Genomic DNA, 20,671 nt, shown 5'->3' with positions numbered 1-20,671 from the left:
CTTTCTTCTTCATTTCTCTAGATCTTACTCGATTTGCCTTGTGTTATAGATAATTTTGTACTGTCTCAAATCCCCCTGAATTTTGGGAGTATTGGACCTTTCTTCATCTGAAATATCTCGCAGTCCCTTAAATAGAATAGAAATTCAATAAAAAGGTTTTAATGAAAACTGTTATTTGAAAAATTATTTGCAGTTGGCATTATATCTCCTGAAAGCATTCATTAATATCTAGTAATGTTAATTTTATTTAGAAAGAATAATTCTTTCTTGGCTTATTTGGCTTATTTTATATTTTAACAAATGACTTTAGAGACCATTGAGGGGAATCAGTGATCCCCTTATTTGTGAATAGAGTACTTTATAAATGCTATTAGTGGCTCAAAAACCTTTTTGTTTACCCTCGATTTTAAAAAAAATATCTTTTAAAGCAGGAGCAATGAATATGCAGCATTATGTTTGGAAAATCTTGGGTTTACTGCTTGGTAATGCAGAAATTCTAAAGTCTGGATATTATATCTGTTTAATTTGGCACTCGGTTTTAATGTTTGTCTTAACTAAAAGGCAGCTCATATAGGGACATACACCCAAAAGGAGTAAGTACGTATTTGGCTATGCTTTGTTAATGGGGACACTCATTGTTTAATTTCCATCCATCAGTTTTTTGTTTGTTGTTTTTTAAAGATTTTATTTATTTGACAGATCACAAGTAGGCAGAGAGAGGGGGGAAGCAGGCTCCCCACTGAGCAGAGAGCCCAATGTGGGCTCAGCTCAGGACCCTGAGATCATGACCTGAGCTGAAGGCAGAGGCCCAACCCACTGAGCCACCCAGGCGCCCCTCCATCCATCAGTTTTGAAGATTTGGCTAGTAAGGTTTGCTTTAACTGTGCAGACCAATGCAAGGATTTGCATATATATATATATATATATATGTATGTATATGTATGTATGTATGTATGTGTGTGTATACATATATGTATAATATAATATATTATAAATTTGTAATATAAATATATACACACATACATATATATATATATATATATAAAGATTTTATTTATTTGACAGAGAGAGCATAAGCAGGGGAGTAGCAGGCAGAGGGAGAAGCAGGCTCCCGCGGAACAGAGAACCTGATGCTTGGCTCCATCCCAGGACAGTGGGATCATGACCTGAGCCCAAGGCAAGCCACTTAACCAACTGAGCCATGCAGGTGCCCCTGCATTTATATATTTTTAATTAATGCATTAAAAAATCCATAGAAAACTGTATTTGGGAAGCATTTAAAGAGTTAGAAAATGTTTTCTCTGTTTTTAGAGTGTCAGGTACAGTATTTCAAGATGACACACATGGTTTTCTTTTGGAATACAGTTATTTTCTTACCAAGTTTTAAAATGCCTCATTTATTTTTAAGGTACAGATTAACCACTTTTTTGTTTTTGTTTTTAAAAACAATGGCTATGGGGTGCCTGGATGGCTCAGTGGGTTAAGTCTCTGCCTTCAGCTCAGGTCATGATCTCAGGGTCCTGGGATCGAGCCCTGCATCGGGCTCTCTGCTCAGTGGGGAGTCTGCTTCCCCCTTTCTCTCTGCCTGCCTCTCTGCCTACTTGTGGTCTCTCGCTCTCTCTGTTAAAGAAATAAATAAAATCTTTTTAAAAATAAATAAATAAAAACAATGTCTAGGTAGCATACTACTAATGGTCACCACAGAAAGTAAGCAGATTTAGACTTTTTTTTGTAAAAGATACATGATTAACTTTTTGACACCTCTTTTTAAATACTTTGCTATGAAACAACCAATAAACCTGTTGGGTACAAGATGCTATGGTCACTCCTCAACTACATCAATAAAATAACACTTGACAGTCTTCTTACTTCAGCTTCTCTTTTGCTTCAGTAGTAGCTTTTGAAATTAAACCAATTTCCCTGCCCCCAACTTTTTTTTGTCAAGGTCAGAATAGCTGCTTCATGAAGGATTATATAATATGCTTTTTCCATACAATATTGTTTTGTGTTTTTTTTTAAGGGTGGTGGTTGCAGAGGGAGAGAGAATGTCAAGCAGGCTCCACACCCAGCATGGAGCTTGACATGGGGCTTGATCTCACAACCCTGATACCCTGACCTGACTCAAAATCAAGAGTCCAGCGCTTAACCAACTGAGCCATCCAGGGGACCCCATAAAGTATCGTTTCTAATAAGGAAGTCATTACTCTGGAACACCTGTCTCTTCCAGCAACTTCCAAAAAAGGTGGGTTCTTGATTTCATGATTAAAAAAGAACCTAGCAAATACTATCACTTTCTCCTCAGAATACTTAGAATTGCTTTGAGTACTTTGATAACTTTATGTGATGTGTGATTGTCTGACAGGTGGCCCTAGGGAAGATACCAGTGTCATTTTGTGTGTTAAGGAAACCTGTGTATTCTATTACATTATGTTATACTTAAAATACATATGTATATTATAATACAATTAGATATAAAAATAACTAATATGTTCTTATATCCTGTAGATCATCACTCATACCTCCTGGGATACAGTCACCTCCATTTTGGAAACCACTGTACAGTTTTACTTTTGTTAATGAGTCTTTCATATTAAGTTCCATTTCATAGTGTATAATATTATGTGAAGCCATCTTAAAACACTCGGAGCAAGACATTCTCATTCTCTTACTAATCATAAAGTGATGTTTGTGGAAGAAAAATAGATAAATTTCAGCAAAGTGAGACCTAAATAAAATTTATTCTTCACTACAATTGAAATTCTGGCTTTTTTCAGAAGCTTAAATCTGGATTTTGCAGTATGCTTTTGGGAATTATTCAAGGTCAGTTAAAGGCACTCATTAAACATTTAGTTATTCACTAGTTTGATAGACATAATTTTTTCATGTCCATAGTGAGCATTTTTTCCCTAATTTTTCTAGAGACATAGAGAACATTTCCCATGACTCTACCCTTTATCTTTTTCCACTCTCTCTACTTCTCCCCATCCCAGAAGCAACTGTAACCACAGGTAAATTTTGTCTTTTCTATAACTTTGTATTAGTTGACTGTATCAACTGGAACTTTATATATGAAATCATTCAGTGTTCCTCCCTGTCTCTCCTCCCTGTAATCTGACTTATTTTCAAGCAGAATAATGATTTTTAGATTGGCCCATATTATTGCTTATTTATCCATTTACCTCTTGATAGATATTTGGGCTGCTTCCATTTCTAGCTCTTATAAATAAAGCTGTGCTGACTTGTGTACAAGTCTTTTCATGGATACATGTTTTTATTATTCTTGGATAAATACCTGTGAGGACATGCTGGGTTATATTGGGTAGGTGTATTTTTAATTTTTTAAGAAACTGGCAAACTTACTCAAAGTCGTATCACTTTATATATTCAACAACAGTACTTGCCACTGTAATGCGTATATAGTAGTATCTCATTGTAGTTTTAATTTACATTTTCCTAATTGCTAGTAATGTTGAACAATTTTCCAGGTTCATATTAGCCATTTGGGAAGTGACCACAAGTCTTTTTAAACATTGGGTTACCTTTTTTATTATTTATTGGTAGCAAGTTTTCATATATTGTCAATACAAGTCCTTTGTCAGATACATTTGTGAATATTTTCTCTGTGGCTTGCCTATTTTTTTTTTATGGTGCCTTTAAAAGAGCAGAAGTTTTTATATTGGACTTCATCAAAGTATTTTTACTTTTACGGTTTAATATTTTCTGTCCTAATAAATCTTTGCCTACACTAAATTTGCAGAAGGTATCTTCTCACGTTTTTTCCTAGATCTTTATAATTTTAGCCTGATCAATTTTGAATTAACTTTTGTTTATGGTGTGATGAAGAAGCCAAGGATCCCTTGCCCCCAATATTTCTATCTGTTCAGCATCATTTGTTTAAAAACACTTTGTAGGGGCGCCTGGGTGGCTCAGTAAGTTAAAGCCTCTCCCTTCTGCTCAGGTCATGATTCCAGGATCCTGGGATCAAGCCCCGCATCGGGCTCCCTGCTGGGTGGAAAGCCTGCTTCCCCCTCTCTCTGTCTCTACCTGCCTCTCTGCCCACTTGTGATCTCTGTCAAAAAACAAAAAACAAACAAACAACCCTGCTGTGTACTTTAATTTGTCAACTATATCTCAGTAAAGCTAGAAAAACAAAACAGTAGCTGCGTGGCTCAGTTGGTTAAGTGACTGCCTTCTGCTCAGGTCATGATCCCGGAGTCCGAGAATCAAGTCCCTTGTCAGGCTTCTGGCTCTGCTGGGAGTCTTCTCTCTCTGACCTCCCCTCTCATGCTATCTCTCACTCTCAAATAAAATCTATAAAACAAAACCAAACCTTTCCTTTCCTTCTTCCCTACTTTGACATCCTTGTGGAATATCATTTGACAATATAAAAATGAGTCTATTTCTGGACTGTCCATTCTCTTACCTTGACGTAATTCTCAGTTCTTTTGCCGTTACTACATTGTCTTGATTGCTTAGCCTTATAGTAAGTCTTGAAGGCAGGTTTTACCCCAAGGTCTCTTACCAGATTGTTTTTGGCTGTTCTAGTTCATTTGCCTTTCCATGTAAGTTTTAGAATCAGATATAGGTTGTAATTAACTTAGCGAATACTTAGTTCAGTATGGGGCAATTGATATATAACAGTATTGCATTTTCCAGTCCACTAACGTGTATCTGCCCATTTATTCAGGTCTTTCATTTCTCTCAACAATATTTCCTGTTTTTCAGTTGCCATGGAATGTGTTACGTGAACATTGCCTGCTGCCCTCTTTGGTCATTTCTTACAGCTAAATTGTTATTTACACATGCTTATTTTTGTGATGTAAATTAAAATTTGGTACAGGGATTTTTCCATATGATAACTTTAATGCATAGATAAAGAGCTCATATTTGATGTGACAGTACTGGAACCAGGAGATTAAACATAACTTTAGAAATATTAAACTAGAAATTTACAGCTGTAGAGTTATTGGAATAATCCCTTTGGCTTGTATGGTTACAAATATTACAAATATTAATATTTAAAGAGGCTTATCTTTGTTAACATAGTCCAATATTTTTGGAATCAGAAATAAAGCAGAATCTTACCAGTTTAATTGGGGCATAAGTTTTAACCAGAGGATTTTGAGTTTGCAGTTTTGCCTTCTCTTTTCCCTCCTCCTTTCAATAATAATAATAATAGTGGACATCTGCAACATTTAGAGATGTAAAAAGAAGAAAATAAAACCAGTCCTACCACCCAGAAATGACCACAGTTTAAATTTTTAGTATATTTTCTCAAATGTGTGTGTGAATTTATATAGCTCATTATATGCACAGTTTAGTTTTGCTTCTTTTGTTTAAAGTTACATCACTGGCATTTTCCCATGCATTAAATGCTTTATGAATAATTTATACCTGCATTATAGCCCAAACCAGACATAAAACACACCCCCAATTTACTGTTTTTAATTTTTGTAAGATATTTAGTTGTCCGCCCCCTCCTTCTGTTTTCCCCCCATTTTGTTTTTTAAAAAATATTTCTTTGATGAACATATTTCTTCACAATCTTTGTTCATGTTTTGAATTTCATTTTAAAATAATTTTTTATCACTTCTCAGCCTTTTGGCTAAGATCAAGTGTAGAATCTGCTCTTTTCAGTTAATAGTGATTCATCAATCTTACATAACACCCAGTGCCCATTACATCACGTGCCCTCCTTATTGTCCATCACCCAGTTACCCTAAGCCCCCACTCCTACTCCCCTCCAGCAACCCTCAGTTTCCTGTCTTATGATTAAGAGTCTCTTATGGTTTGTCTCCCATCTCAGATTTCATCTTGTTTTATTTTTCCCTCCCTTCCCCTATGATCCTCTGTTTTGTTTCTTAAATTCCACATATCAGTGATGTCATACAATAATTGTCTTTCTCTGATTTAACTTATTTCGTTTAGCATAATTCCATCCACATTGCAGATGGCAAGATTTCATTTTTTGATGGCTGTGTAATATTCTATTGTATATATGTGTGTGTGTTTACATATATGCACCACATCTTCTTTATCCATTAATCTGTAGATGGATACCTGGGCTCTTTCCATAGTTTGGCTACAGTGGACATTGCTGCTATAAATATTGGGGTGCAGGTGCCCCTTTGGATCACTAGGTTCATATTTGTATCTTTGGGGTACATACCCATTAGTGCAATTGCTGGGTCATAGGGTAGTTCTATTTTCAACATTTTCTGAAGCTTTTAAAGAGTTTTAAATAACAGCATCGTTATTTATGTTTATTGAGTGGTGTAGAAATATTTTCTCTAGGGGCGCCTGGGTGGCTCAGTGGGTTAAGCCTCTACCTTCGGCTCAGGTCATGATCCCAGGGACCTGGGATCGAGTCCCGCATAGGGCTCTCTGCTCAGCAGGGAGCCTGATTCTCCTCATCTCTCTCTCTGTCTGTCTCTCTGCCTATTTGTGATCTCTCTCTCTGTGTCAAATAAATAAATAAAATCTTTTAAAAAAAAAATATTTTCTCTAAAGATATATTAGCTGTCTTAGCTATAAAACTGTGTCATACTGGAGAATTGGCTAAAATATTTTAACTTCTATGTTATGACATCTGTGTAGATAATTTAGATGATTATTTGCTAATAAAACCCATGATGATTTTACTTCCAATAAGCTTTTTGGGAGAACATACTTAAATTTTTTGTAATCATGTACGGTCAAGTAAAAATATAATATCAGCTATAACAGCTATTTGATGAATGTTTATGACAAAAGCGTAGAAATTATTTATTCTGGAGATGTTGAATGTATCCTTCTTACAAAATTTCTTTAACCCCCAACCCTGCTACCGTGTGTGTGTTTATGTGTTTGTAAAATGAAAACACCTCATTTATAGTACTGTAGCATGTTAGGTGCATTAATTTTAAAATAAAAAATATAAATGGCATAAAAGTTCTGTTCTCTTGTTGGAGATTTTAATGAAATTGCCTGAGGGCAGGCATATTTAGCCCTTTTTTTTTTTAAGATTTTATTTTACTTTTTTTTTTTTAAGATTTTTTTAAGATTTAAGATTTATTTATTTGACAGACAGAGATCACTAGCAGGCAGGGAGGCAGGCAGAGAGAGAGGGGGAAGCAGGCTCCCCGCTGAGCAGGAAGCCCCAATCGGGGCTTGATCCCAGGACCCCGGGACCACGACCCCAGCCGAAGGCAGAGGCCCAACCCACTAAGCCACCCAGGCGCCCCATATTTAACCCTTTAAATAGCTGTATTACCTGTAACTAATCAGCACGGTGCCCAACTCATGATAGTATTGCATTAAGCATTTGTTGAATGAACAGGATTATTTCTTGTTAAAAAGTAGTAATCTTCTTAGGTGAAAATGACTTTTTTTTTTTTTTTAGTACAAATAAATAGTTAATTCTGCTTAAACCTAGAATTGTTAATATTCTCAAATAATAATTAAGCTTTCTTCTTTCTGGTCTTCTGAGAGCAAAACATCCAGGTAGTTGCTATCCTAAATTGTTGGGTTTTTTGTTTTTGTTTTTGTTTTTTTATTACAAAGAAACCCAAATCTGACTTTGTTTTTAACTGAAAAGGAAAGTTAACTTTTTAATCTAAGAATTTACTTAGAACACCTTTTTTGTTTTGTTGCTTAAAGTCCATATTTGAGTGAGATCATATGATATTTTACTTTCTCTGACTGACTTATTTTGCTTAATATTATACTCACTAGCTCCATCCATGTTGTTGCAAATGGTAATATTTCATTCTTTTTGATGGCTGTCCAATATTCCATTGTGTGTATATACCATTCATCATTCTTCTTTATCCATTCATCATTTGATGGGTATTTAGATAGTTCGGCTATCTTAAATGATGCTGCAATAAATATAGGGGTACATGTGTTCCTTTGAATTAGTGTTTTTGTGGTTTTTGGGTATATACCCAGGAGTGTGATTACTGGCTTGTAAGGTCATTCTAGTTTTAATTTTTTGAGAAACCTCCATACTGTTTACCACAGTGGCTGCACCAGTTTGAATTCCCACCTGTAGTGCAGGAGGGTTCCTTTCTCTCCACATTGTCACCAACACTTGTTTCTTGTATTTTTGATTTTAGCTATACTGACAGGCGTGAGGTGATATCCTGATGATGAGTGGTGATGGGCATCTTTTCATGCATATGTTGGCTATCTGGATGTTGTTTTTGGAGAAATGCCTGTTCATTTCTTCTGCCTGTTTTTTAATTGGGTTTTTGTTTTTTGGGTGTTGAGTTGTATCAGTTCCTTATACATTTTGGATACTAGCCCTTTATCAGATATCATTTGCAAATATCTTCTCCCATTCCATAGGCTGCTTTTTAGTTTTATTGATTGTTTCCTTCAATGTGCAGAAATTTTGCGTTTTGTTGAATTTCCAGTAGTTTATTTTTGCATTTATTTCCCTTGCCTCAGGAGACATGTCTAGAAAGATGTTGCTACAGCTTATGTCAGAAAAAGTATTACCTGTGTTCTCCTTTCAGGTGTCAGGCCTCCATTTAGGTCTTTAATCCATCTTGAGTTTATTTTTGTGTATATTGTAGGAAAGTGGTCCAGTGTCATTCTTTTGCATATAGCTGTTCAGTATTCCCAACACAACTTGTTGGAGAGTCATTTTCCTATTGGATATTCTTTCCTGCTTTGTTGAAGAGTAATTGACCATATAATTTTAGGCTTCTTTCCGTTTTTGTTTGTTTGTTTTATTCCATTGATCTATGTTTTTTTATGCCAGTACCATATTGCTTTAATTACTACCGCTTGATAATATAATTTGAAGTCCGGGATTGTGATACCTCCAGGTTTTTTCTTTTTCATGATTGCTTTGGCAAGGGGCACCTGGGTGGCTCAGGGTCCTGGGATTGAGCCCTGCGTTGGGCTCCCTGCCTAGTGGGGAGTCTGTTTCCCCCTCTCCCACTCCTCCGTCTTGTATTCCCTCTTACTGTATCTCTCTGTCAAATACATAAATAAAATCTTTAAAAAAAAAAAAAGATTGCTTTGGCTATTAAGAGTGTTTTTGATTACATACAAATTTTAGGATTTTTTGTTCTGGTTCTATGAAAACTGCTTTCGATATTTTGATAGGAATTGCATTAAATCTGTAGATTGCCTTGGATAGTATAGATATTTTAACATTTGTTCTCTCAGCCTATGTGCATGGAATGTCTTTTTCCTTTTCTGAGTGTTGTCTTGAATTTCTTTCATCAGTGTTTTATAATTTTCAGAGTACAGGTCTTTAACCTCTTTGGTAAAGCTTATTTCTAGATATTTTGTCAGTTTTGGTGCAATTATAAATGGGATATTTTCTTAGTTTCACTTTCCACTGCTTCATTACTAGTGTATAAAAATGCAACAAATTTCTGTATATTGATTTTGTATCCTGCAACTTTACTGAATTCATTGATCAGTTCTAGTAGTTACTTGCTGGAGTCTAGATTTTTCTATTGATATTACATGTCATCTGCAAGTACTGAGAGTTTTACTTCTTCCTTACCAGTTTGGATGCCTTTTTTTTTTTTTAATTTCTTTTTATGTTGTCTAATTGCTGCATCTAGGAATCTAGTTCTGTGTTGAATAAAAGTGGTGAAATTGTATATCCTTGTCTTGTTCCTGACCGTAGGGGGAAAGTTCTCAGTTTTTCACCATTGAGTATGATGTTGGCAATGGGTTTTTCACATAAGGCCTATATTATGTTGAGGTGTGTTCTCTCTAGACCTACTTTGCAGAGGTTTTTTTATTATAAAGGAATGTTGTACTTTGTCATGCTTTTCTTCGTCTGTTGAAATGATCATATGGTTTTTATCCGTTCTTGTATTATATCACTTTGATTGTTCTTGCAAATATTGAACCACCCTTGCATCCTGGGAATAAGTCCCACTTGATTATGGCAGGTGATTTTCTTTTAAATGTATTGTTTAATTTGGTCTCCTAGAATTTTCTTGAGGATTTTTGTATCTATGTTCATGAGAGATACTGGTCTTTAGTTCTCTCTCTCTCTCTCTCTCTCTCTTTGTGTGTGTGTGTGTGTGTGTGTGTGTGGTGTCTTTATCTGGTTTTGGTATCAGGATAAAACTGGCCTCATAGAATGAATTTGGAAGTTTTCTTTCCTCTTTTATATTTTGGAATAGTTTGAGAAGAATAGGTATTAACTCTTCTTTAAATGTTTGCTAGAATTTGCCTGTGAAGGCGTCTGGTCCTAGACTTTGGTTGTTGGGAGCTTTTTGATTACTGAATGAATTTCAGTACTCATAATGGGTCTGTTGAGATTTTCTGTTTTTTCCTGCTTTAGTTTTTATAAGTTATATGTTTCTAAGAATTGATCCATTTCTTCTGAGTTGCATAATTTATTGGCATATAATTTCATAATATTCTCATACAGTTGTTTGTACAGTTGATGTTGTTATTTCTCCTCTTAGTGTGATTTCATTTGGGTCCCCTCTTTCTTTTTTTTTTTTTTTTTTTTTTGATGAGTGTGGCTAGATGTTTATCAATTTTGTTGATCTTTTCAAAAAATCATCTTCTGGTTTCATTGATCTGTTCTGTTCTTTCTTTAGTTTCTATATCATTTATTTCTGGTCTAATCTTTATTATTTCCTTCCTTTTACTGGGTTTGGGTTTTGTTTGTTCTTTTTCTAGCTCTTTAAAGTGTAACAAATTGTTTGAAATTTTTCTTTTTTCTTGAGGTAGCCCTGTATTGCCATAATCTTCCCGCTTAGAACCACTTGCTGCATCTCAAAGATTTGGGCCATTGTGTTTTCATTTTCATTTGTTTCCATGTAATTTTGGAGTTTTGACTTCTTGGTTAACCCATTCATTGTTTAGTAGTATATTATTTATTTATTATTATTTTTTAAATATTTTATTTATTTATTTGACAGACAGAGATCACAGGTAGAGAAGCAGGCAGAGAGAGAGGAGGAAGCAGGCTCCCTGCTGAGCAGACAGCCCAAGGCAGGGCTTGATCCCAGGACCCTGGGATCATGACCTGAGACGAAGGCAGAAGCTTTAATTTACTGAGCCACCCAGGTGCCCCAGTAGTATGTTATTTAATCTCCATGTATTTGTGCTCTTTCCAGATTTTTTTCTTGTGATTGATTTCTAGTTTATAGCGTTGTAGTGAGAAAAGATGCATGATGTGACTGCAGTTTTTAAAATTTGTTAAGACTTGTTTTATGGCCTAATAGGTGATCTGTTCTGGAGACTATTCCATATGCCCTTGAAAAGAATGTATATTCTGCTGTTTTAGGGCAGAATGTTCTAAATATGTCTGTTAAATCCATCTGCTTCTGTCTGTCATTCAAAGCCATTGTTTCCTTGTTGATTTTCTGATGATTTGTTCATTGATGTAAGTGGGGTATTAAAGTCTCTTACTACTATTACTGTATTATGTAATTTTACAGTATTTATTTCCTTTATGTTTGTTCTTTACCCCTCTCCCCCTGACGATTTAGGTATATGGTGTCATACTTTACATTGTTTATTTTGTGAATCTCTTCACTGATTTTTGGAAAAATATTTTACTGCTTTTGTGCTTCCTACTTTTCTTACTCCTATTTATGGTCTTTCCACTCAAAGGGTCGCTTTTAGCATTTCTTGTAGGGCTGCTTACTGGTCGTGGATTCCTTTAACTTTTGTTTTTCTGGGCAACTCTGTCTCTTCTGTTCTGAACAATAGCCTTGCTGGAGAGAGTATTTATGGTTGCATATTTTTTGCTTTTGGCACTTTGAATATATCATGCCACTCTCCTCTGGCTTGCAAAGTTTCTGCTGAAAAAAATCAGCTGGTGGCCTTATGGGGTTTCACCTTGTATGTAACTGTCTGCTTTTCTCTCGCTGCTTTTAAAATTCTTTATCACTACTTTTTGCTATTTTAATTACTAGGGGTCTTGGTGTGGACTTCCTTGGGTTGAATTTTGCGGGGAATCTTGTGCTTCCTGGATCTGGATATCTGTTTCTTTTTTCAGATTTGGGAAGTTTTCAGCTAATATTTCTTCAAATAAGTTTCTGTCCTTTTTCTCTTCTTCTGAGATCCCTATAATGTGAATGTTACTGTGCTTGAAGGAGTCACTGAATTCCCTAAGTTTATTTAGACTGAGGTCAGTAATTAAGAAATAGAACTTCAGACAAAAATGGGTTGGAAGAGATTGGGAGAGACCTTTGGATTTGCTAGTCCATCTTTTCTTTTGCATATTAAGAAAATGAGAACTAAGGATTTAAATGATTTAGCCTGAAGTTGTAGTTACTTAATGGTAGAATAAGAATTTCCAAACTCTCCTGACTCCTTATTTAGTCCTAGATGGCTTGGGCTAGGAAGATCTTGCAGACTGTCTTTAAATGAATCCTTTCACTCAAACGAAGGTTTGAGTTTCTTATTTTTCTTCTTATTCTTAAGTAGGCTCTGTGCCCAGCATGGAGCCCAACACAGGACTTGAACTCACAACCCTGAGATCAAGACCTGAGCAGAGATCAAGAGGCAGGCTCAACCAACTGAGCCACCCAGGCGCCCCAACTTGAGTTTTCTTGTTAACCAGTTTGTTTTAAAATTTTAGAGGATGTTTTAGCATTGTTGTTTAGACACCCTACAACGTCATTCTGAAAATTTTAGTAAATATTCACCCTATCTTTTCATCCAAAGCAATTCTTGACCATTAAATATTATCCATTTCTGTTTGTGGCTGGTTAATGTCAGAAATAATGAGCCATCTCTGGTTGGATTTCTGACTCCTGCCAAAATAAAATACTGATAGACAGCGATGGAGGAAGAACTACAACTGTATGTGGGATTTACTAGTAAAGTGATTTCTCCCTAACCTTAAGTTTCTATTCAGAGTTCTGGCTAATTCTGAAAATCTGTTTTAGCAATTGTGTGAATTCAGAGTTCTGGCTAATTCTAAGTCTGTTTTAGCAATTGTGTTGAAACTTAGGAATTGAGAGTAGCTTCTTTCACGGATATGAGAAGAGAAGAACCTAAAGAAATGGAGATAATGAAGCAGGTTGCAGTACAGCATTTTGGAATGAAACCTTGGAAGGGAGAGAAAGGGAGGTAAAGAAAGTTGAAAGAAGAGATACAATGTGATAAACATATTGATAAATTTCTTTATACTTTGATTTTAATTAGATTCTTTGTTTAAAATTAGAGTTAAGTTTTTTCTATTCTGTACAGGAACCCTTACTATTACTTGTTACTTTCTAGGAGAATCATATTATTAACATAGTTGTTGAATCAAATCCTGTCCCTAGAAGCAGATAGTCTTACAGAAATATTATCAAAAATTCTGCCCAAACCAAAGTACATTGTAGAAATTTCTATGATATTTTTAAAAAACCATTCCTCTGTTGATAGAGAAATTAATTTTAAATGTGTTGGTTCTTTGAAATTAGTATTTATTGAGAATTGGATAAATTCGTCCATCCGTCTTTTTTTTTTTAAAGAGGTGCACTTTTTTTTTTTTTTAGCTTTGAGTTCTCTGAAATTAAGGTACCATCTTAAGTTCAGGCTCATTTCAGAAGTGTTTAGCAGAAAAAAAAATGATATTCAGGTGAAGAAAGAATATGTCTCTTTGGTAGTTGCTCTGGGGTGACAAATGAAAACCATATGGTCTCTCTCCTGATTCTGCAACCTAGTTGGGTGTGGAGGGTGATAAGACAAGTGCACAAATAACAACCATATAATATAAAGCTGATTTGCTGTAAGTGCCTTAGAGAGGTACAAAGTTCATGGGCCTCTTGGAGGAAGTAACATCTAACTTTTGTTTAGCAGATATGCTTAAACTTTCTTAGTTATATTTTTTTAATTAAGATATAATACACATATATAACTAAGTTTTTTTAAAACTTATTTACAAGGTTGTACAACTTCACTATCTAATTCTAGAATAAACTTTTTAAAACTTTGAGTGTTTTTAGCTGATGTTATGCTCTCTAGTTTTCAGGCCCTTCCTATTGTTTTACATCTGGCTACTGCTGGATTTGTATTGGTCACCTGACCCCTGAAAGCATTTAAGTTTATGGGAAAGAATTGGTTTTTTTCTATTTTCATTAACCCTGAAGCAAATGCCAGAATTTCCCTAGGAGCGCCAGTGTGCGGAATACTGGCTCTTGTTCTGCATTATTTTTTTTACTTCTGTTCCTTTGCCCATTTTATGTTCTAACTCCAAGAATGCTCCCCACTTCTGCGGCAGCCTTTTGTGAGGGATGACTTCTCCTTGCCCTCGAGAGGGCTTCCTTAGAATAAAAACCAAACTCTATTTCTTGGTTTACAAATCCTTGAATGACCTGGCTCTCTCTTCCTATCAGACTCTGTTCCCTGACACACTAGACTTGTACCTTCTACTTGGAATGTTATTCTCTCTGATCTGTACATATCTGATTCCTTCTTGTAACTCAAATCTCAGTTTAAATATCACTACTTAAAGGGCCTTCTCTGTACATCCAGTCTAAAACAGCTACTCTGTCACTTTTCATACAACCCTAATTTAATTACCACCACACATGTCATGGGTCTTATTTGTTTGTTTTTGTTTACTATTTCTCTACCTTGACTAGAATCTAAGTTTATTGTTGGCAGGTCCCTAGTTGATCACCTTTGTTACAGTGTTTCCAGAACAGTGTTTGGCACATAGTATGTGCTTAATGTATATTTGCTGAATAAATATTGAGTGAAAATGCTTGCTTTGATGGCTTCTGCTCTGGTTCATCTCCCTGTTTCTACCTGTCCCTGTCTTCCAGAAATTTGCCAGAATCTCTGATCTTTGGATGCTTTTGCCATCTCTAGCCTTCATTGCCTTTGAGTTTATTCCCTCTTATAATTGTGTACTATCATTTTAGTGGGATTTTAGGGAGAGAGAGAAATGTATTCTCTCATTCTTTTGACAGGTTGAGATGTTCCAGTCAGGTTGAAAACATGAACAAAGACCAAGTTAAGAAAGCATAGGGTTTGCTTGTTTGTTTGTTTGTTTAAGAATACTGAGTAGTTTAGGTTGTTTGAAGGGTAGAAAATAAGGTTGAAAATTTAGGTTGAGGCCATGTAAGAGAGGGTGTGAAATCATTTGGTGTAGAGTTTGTACTTAATTCAGAATGTCATGGGGAAACCCCTGTGGGTGTTTGAGCAGAATCGTGGCATGAAAAAAAGTTTTTAAGGAAGATTAGTTTGACAGTGATGGATTACAAAAAGAGAGGTAAGTTAGGAACTTGCTAGAATAATCTAAGGACATTACAGTATAGATCTGAACCAAGACAGTAGTAGTCATCAAAATAAGAAAGAGAGCAAAGGCATAGAAAAACAGTTGAGCCTCCTGGTGCTGACACTGATGAATTGCTGTGTGATAATTACAGTTTAGTGATGTGACTTTTATTTAGATGGATTGGTTGATTGTATGAGGGACTATACTGAATGTATCTTCTATCAGCAATGTGTTAAGAGTATCTTTCCTAGAATGTATAGGTTTATGAGATAGAAGAAACAAAGCAGACATTTCAGTTTTGTTGGATAAGGGGATATTGAGCACGTGCCATCTGAATGGTGGGCAAGAGGTCGGGGAATATGCTAATGAATAATGCGAGGTGCAGGTGTTTTACTCCCATTTGTTCTCATATTTAATAACAAAATTATTAAAGTCTTTATTTAGCTCAAGCCTTCTTATTTGATTAAATACAGTTGACCTTTGAATAATGCAAGGACTAGGGGTGCCAGCACCATGCAGTGAAAAGTCTGAGTATAACTTTTGATTCCCCCAGAACATAACTAATGGCCCACTGTTGACTAGAAGCCTTATCACCAGTGTAAACAGTTGATTAACATATATTTTGTACATTGTATGTATTATATACTATATTCTTACAATAAGATAAGCTAGAGAAGAGAAAATGTTACAAAGAAAATCATAAGGAAGAAAAAATACATTTATAATACTGTACTGTATTTATCTTAAAAATATGTATAAAAATGGACCCACTCAGTTCAGCCTGTGTTGTTCATGAGTCAAGTGTATGAGTCTTTGATTTAGAATGAATTCTGATTTCTTCCTGACCTGCTGTGACATTAACCAATTTTTTTTTAAACTCGGTTACTTATTTTTCTTATCTGAAGGTTAGAAATGATTGTCTTTGCCTCTGTGAAAGAATTATCTGATGAGTAATTATTTTTCAAAAGTGATAACCTTTTATTTGCATTAAAACTAATTTTATGATGACCAAAAACAAACCAAAAACATTAACTGAGGAAACCAAGCAAATGCAATTTAGGAATGGTAATACATGCATACAGTAATAAAAATCACATGTTGGGAAATACGCAGTTGTACTTCAGGGACCTTACCTGCATTATTTTATTTGGTAAAAATGTTTTTCGACCTATATGGTTTTTTTCCCTTTATTTCTGAATTTTAAGTGATCCATTAGTTGATATACTGTATTTTCCTAACTAAACTACAATCTTCTGAGACACACTTTCTTCATCTCCCCTCCCACACTCCCTCTCTTTCTGAATTTATTTTGATGCAGTTTGGAACTTAAGAAATTTGTAAGAGTGCAAACAACTCCCATATTCCCTTTACCTAGATTCACTTATTGTTTACTTTTTGCCTAGTTATTATTCCTCTCTCCCTTTTTATGTATTTACACACACTCAAATACACACATACATTTTTTTTCTGAGCCATTTGAAAATGAATTGTAGACATTGTGCCCCTTTATGACTAAATTGTTCAGTACGTGTTTCCTAAGGGCAAAGATACTGTCTTACATGACTACAGTGGTATTATCAAAATCAGGAAATGTAACATCAATACAATACTGTGATCTAATCTGCAGCCCATAGTCAGATCTTGGCAGTTATCCCAGTAATGTCCTTTATAGCTATATTTATATGTTTACATATTTTCTTTGGGTCCAGGATCCAGTCCAGGATCAAGCATTGCATTGAGTTGTCAGGTCTCTTTAGGTTTCCTTTCTTTTTTTTTTTTAACTTTTTTTTTTTTTTTTTTTAAGATTTTACCTATCCATATGACAGAGAGACACAGCCAGAGATGGAACACAAGTGGGGGTAGCAAGAGAAGCAGAAGCAGGCTTCCACTGAGCAGGGAGCCTGATATGGGGCCCGACCCTAGGACTCCGGGATCATGACCCGAGCTGAAGGCAGATGCCCAACCACTGAGCCACCCAGGTGCCCCATTTAGGTTTCCTTTAAATTAGAACACATCCTCAGCCTTTGTGTTTTTGGCCTTCATGTTTTTTAACTATAGGCCAATTATTTTGTAAAATGTCTTGTGATATGATTCAAGTAATGCATATTGTCAGGAATACCACAAAAAAGTGGCGCCTGGGTGGCTTAGTCATTAAGCATCTGCCTTTGGCTCAGGTCATGATCCCAGGGTCCTGGGATCCCAGCGTTGGGCTCCCTGCTCAGTGGAGAGCCTGCTTCTCCCTCCCCCTCTGCTGTTCCCCCTGCTTGTGCTCTCTCTTTTTCACTCTCTCTCTCAAATAAATAAGTAAATAAAATCTTAAAAAAAAAAAAAAAAGAATACCGCAAAATGATAATGTATCTTCTCTGCATTATTTCTCAAAAAATATATGATATGGGTTGCCCCAATGTTAGTGATGTTGAATTTTATCACTTGGTTATGGCAGTGTCACCCAGTAATTTGTGGGGAGATATTTTAACGATATGTAAATAGTCTTACCAGATTTTCACCCATGATTTAGCATCTATCAATGATTCCTACCCGAATCAGTTATTACAATGGTCGCATATGGTGATCTTCTGTCAGTTCATCTGCATCATTTAATTGGCATTCTGTGAGGAAGAGCTTTCTTTTCCCATGTATTTATTTATATCAGTATGGGTTCGTGGATTCTTATTTTATTCAACAGGTTATTGTTTCTTCCTGTCATAATTGACTTTTTATGCCTAAATTGTCCCATATTGGGTTCTGTGTATCCCCTTCCGGCTGGTTTCTGTATCCTTTTGACATATCCCCATCGTTATTGAGCACTTTCTGGCACAAAAAGATATTCTAGGATCTCATCTTACTTTTCGCCAGCCCCAACCTTGAATCATTACTCCAAGGTTCTTAGTTACTTTTTGGGTAGAATATGTATTTAGAAACTGAAAACTGGGTGCTAGGTATGGTAATTGGAATGTCATTGCTACTGGAATGTCATCGCTACTAGGCCCTTTGAGTGGACCTACCTACAAACACACTTAAATGTATATCTGTCTTTATTCCTACCCCTTCTGTATTTCCTCTGTCTCTTTGAAACCTTGAGTTCATAATGATGATTCAAATTGTAGTCCTGGGCACCTGGGTTGCTCAGTGGATTAAAGCCTCTGCCTTCCGCTCAGGTCCTGAGCTTGATTGAGCCCCGCATCGGGCTCTCTGCTCAGCAGGAAGCCTGCTTCCCCTCCCCACATCTGCCTGCCTCTCTGCCTTCTTGTGCTCTCTTGTCAAGTAAATAAATAATCTACAAAATATAGTCCAAATGGCTCCTAAGCTACAGGCTACTACTGTCTAGCACTCTCCCTTCAGTTGAAGCTGGAAAGTGCATGTACAATATCAGCTATCTCCAAAGATAACTGGTATGTAGGTAGTATAGCAGGAAAGGTCCTATAGCAGGAAAGTATGGAGCAGAATAAGCAACATCAACATCTCTGGAAGCAGTCATGGAAGCCCCATTTCTATAGGTAACTTGTAGTGACTGTGTGTTTCCTAGGACTATTATAACAACTTACCACACACTGGGTGGTTTAAAACAACAGAAATTCATTCTCTCACAGTTCTTGAACTTGGAAAGGTGGAATATAACAAAAGAATATTATACTTATTTTTGTTTGTTTGTTTTTTGGTTTATTTATTTTAGTTCTCTGATTTCAGATTATGGTTTATGGTATACTGTATAACTAGTAATTTTAAGATTGATCATTAGAACTTCCTATTTATTAAGAATGTTAGGAGTTTCTTTGTAAACCATTGAACTTAGATTGGTTTTTTTCACTTCAGTTGAGTTCCTGTTTGGGATTTAATAGATAATAGATATCCACTATTAATGAAAAATCCAGTGTAAATTAAGAAACAAATATGGTTCATTATTCTGTGAAGGGAATTCCTTTGCCGGGGTGCATTTACGTGCTTGTTAAATAAAACATTAAATTAACAAATCAGCTTTGATTTATCACTTTCTTTAGACATAATAACTTCTGTCAACTATTAAAAACAGTTCTTGGGGTTTTTTTTATGCTTCTTTATGTAATCTTTAGTTACCTTATAATAAAGGTATATGATAATGAAGAGGATGTGTTAGTTACATCTTGAGTTGTCAGAAACTGAAATGCAAATAAAAGATTTATTGTAAGGGGTGAGAATCACCTCCCCAATTTTTCTCTTTCCTCTTGGTGAGGAAAGATGGCCAATCCACAAACAGTACACCTTTCTTGTTTTTTAGGGAGGTTTTGTTCTATGTAGAAACTTAGTTCCAGATGTCAGTTCACTCCCAGAAGACTAGGCCATGCAAGTTTCCTGGTGGCCAGTTTACTCAGATTGCTCCTGTGAAGCCTTGGAATGACAAGTACATTTCTTCTTTCAACCCTTCAGAGACCATAGTTTCCTATAAGTTGCTTCATGCACAGACCTACAGAAGGAACTTTGTTCTTAGAGACTCTTTTAATCAAGATGCTTCAATGTTTACCATCTCTGCCACAGTTAGGATTAATGTTCTTTGAAGTCATAGGGTGTGGTTTTTGCCACCATTGTGTCCTGTACAGTACCTGGCATAATGCTTTTTGTATGCAAAGTATTGGAAGTGTTAGACTCTGAGTCAGACTTGGGCCATTTCAGTGGAGGACCACTAACCTAAACAGAGAAAACTTCAGTGATCAATTTACAAAAAGCAACTTTTGACATTTTAACTTATCTGCTCTATAAATTGATAAAATACAAAGTGATGTTTACCGAAAAGTAGGTATACAATGGAAAAGGATCCTCAGAAAAAGAACCTACTGTATATATAGAAAATAATATATAAATTCAAAAGAATTAAATTTTGGGAAAAATCAGTTTAAGGTTCTGTAATGCCAAACTAAGCTATCTATGTTAAATGTAATAACTACAGAAAAGAACGAATAATAAAACTAAAAATTTACATAAACATTTATCAGATTTCTTGGTTGAGAAGAATTTACTGACCAAAACAGTGCAAGACTTCTCCCAGAAAAGAATTTACACATTTGAGGGCGCCTGGGTGGCTCAGTGGATTAAGCCGCTGCCTTCGGCTCAGGTCATGATCTCAGGGTCCTGGGATCGAGTCCCGCATCGGGCTCTCTACTCAACAGGGAGCCTGCTTCACTCTCTCTCTCTCTGCCTGCCTCTCTGTCTACTGTGATCTCTCTCTGTCAAATAAATAAATAAAATCTTTAAAAAAAAAAAAGAATTTACAGATTTGATAACTTAAAAAATAAAACTTTTAGCAGTATCTTTAAAAAAGAGAAAGAAAGAAAGAAAAAAAGACCATCTAAAATTAAAAGATAAAACCAGAGAAAAATGTTGCTATACATACAACACACTTAGTATCTTGATTCTATGAGGAACTCGTGGAAATTCAGTTGGTTCATTCAATTCCCAATTTCCATTTGGGCAGTTTAAAAATGATGCCATTTAGTTCACAGCAGA

General features: G+C 35.6%; 1 protein-coding gene and 1 pseudogene across 4 annotated transcripts in view; both read left to right on the top strand.

Annotated features, from left to right (window-relative positions):
- RAPH1 (Ras association (RalGDS/AF-6) and pleckstrin homology domains 1) overlaps positions 1–20,671 on the top strand; it is a 105,026-nt gene that overhangs the window by 6,755 nt on the left and 77,600 nt on the right. The window lies entirely within an intron of this gene.
- LOC116598037 lies at positions 5,586–5,673 on the top strand (annotated as a pseudogene).

The sequence above is a fragment of the Mustela erminea genome, chromosome 8, assembly GCF_009829155.1.
Source record: "Mustela erminea isolate mMusErm1 chromosome 8, mMusErm1.Pri, whole genome shotgun sequence".
Lineage (NCBI taxonomy): Eukaryota > Metazoa > Chordata > Mammalia > Carnivora > Mustelidae > Mustela > Mustela erminea.
Note: the sequence above shows the minus strand (reverse complement) of the source record. Positions and strands in the feature narration are given on the sequence as shown.